This window comes from Antrostomus carolinensis, unplaced genomic scaffold (genome assembly GCF_000700745.2).
Source record: "Antrostomus carolinensis isolate BGI_N321 unplaced genomic scaffold, ASM70074v2 scaffold34276, whole genome shotgun sequence".
In the NCBI taxonomy this organism is placed as follows: Eukaryota; Metazoa; Chordata; class Aves; order Caprimulgiformes; family Caprimulgidae; genus Antrostomus; species Antrostomus carolinensis.
The window spans coordinates 18,939-20,911 of record NW_010321724.1 but is presented as its reverse complement, the minus strand read 5'-3'; positions in this window follow the sequence as shown (position 1 = coordinate 20,911).

The following is a 1,973-nucleotide window of genomic DNA, read 5'->3' as shown; positions in this document are numbered from 1 at the left end:
TTTCCAGTCAGTTCCTCATGGTGGGTGTGAGGGCTGTTTGGATTTCCTTTGGCTGAAGGAAGCTTTTTCCTTACTCTGTGCCAAAAAATAGTGCTGGAGGGTAATGGCTACTGAATAGGGGCTTGAACTCTGCTTTATATTCAAGGCCACTGGGTAACTGGTTTACAACACATCTATATTTTTAGACTAGGCAGGGCTGTAAGGGCAAAGCACCTCATAGGATTTTCACCTGGTTTACAGGAGTGGAGAGACTTCTGTATGTCTAGATCATTGTAAATGGGTGCTTTGACTCTCGATTCCAGGTGTGGTCTTAGTTATACAAACTCAACATTATACAGCTAGGTTAGAAGTTTTATAAGCAGCTTCTGACAGTATGCTGCAGCGCTTCTAGAAGCTGGCAAGCCTCTTGAACTGCCATGTATCTCAGTGCTGAGTCCATAGGACAAGTGGACAGTAGGCTATTCTGCTAAAGCCAGAGACTGTCTCTAACTTCTGATCAAATAGCAGAGCTACACTCCTGCTGCTTGCTGAGTAGAGACTGCCCCGTGCCTGAGATCCACAAAGCAATTGTGAGACAGGCTGGTATTGATCGTGCATGAAAACACTAGTGTTTCGCTGCTCTTAAAATATTCCAAGCTCAGTTTTTGTCAGTCATGGCTGCTAGAGCTTGAGATAGCTTCCTGTGTGGCAAAGTTGGGGTAAGCAGTCTGGTAACTTCTTGTACCAGGAACACAGGTGGCACAAAAATACACTGCTGCTCTGGAAGACAACAATAACTATTATTTACTCCTGATACGTGCTTCTTGGTCTTCCCTCAAATACATACTGATTCCAGAGTATCAGTCTCATATGATGAGATGGAAGCAGGTTTAAAACTTCAAGGATAGGGTCTAAACCATGAGGTCCTGAACGTGTTTACTGCTCAGGACTCCTGCAAAGCGCAGCCCACAGCAGAGTGAGTCATTCGTTTCCCATACTTGTCTGGATTGCTCAGTCTTTGAGAGATGAGCTTACATCAACAACCCTTCCTCACTTGCAAGTATTCCATCACTGTATATTTTTTTTTTCCTTTAAGTTTCTATCAAACTAAAGTTTAGGGGTTTTATTTCTGGCACTGATCTGTATGTTCAGGAAAAAAAGTTTAACTTAAGCAGACAATCAACAGTCTGGTCAGTGTCTTGTTCTCCTGACAGGCTTTTCAAAGTACTCCAGTAGTAGCAGACCAGATTATTTATTAGCTGCTAAACCATACACCAACTTGAATTAAAACCAACTGTCTCCTTAATAGCAGTTCTGAGATGAATGAGTTCTTGGAGCCCCTGTAGATCACAAGCACTCTAATCCCATGTTAGGACCAAAGGTTAGTAAAATGGAATTCTACCTTTCCTGCTAAATACCCCAAAAAGGAGTAAGTTGTGAGTAATTATTTTGAACCAGCTGAAAGGCAAGGAATACTAAACCTATTAAATGTGTTAAATCTTGCTGTATCTCTGAAACTATGCACTGGAATGTTAGCTGAAGCTGTTCTTTGTTTTCTGATTTTATTATTTGGTCCCCAGTTAATTCAGCAGCTGGAATTAATTTACGGTGCCAGTCTGAAGGGTTAAATTGCTGTTACAGGTATCTTTCATGATGTGGTGTTCTTTGGTATTAATTGTTACTTCCTGATAATATCCTACCTCATTTTTTAATTTTTTTCTTATTGCCATTTATACACTCAGTTTAGCTCACTTCATTTTAATTAAAGTAAGTTCTGGTGTTCATTACCATAAATAGTATTAAGTGGCTTTTTGTTGCTGAACCACACTGAGGTCCTCTTTTTTTGGTTTTTTTTTTTTCCTCTCTAACAGATGATTCTAGGAATTTTGAGAACAATAACACATCCTTTGCAGAGGATGAGGTGCATGGAAAAAAAGTTTTAAATATTATTGATTCAACAGCTGTGACATTGTTTCCTTTCCTTACCTTTTTTT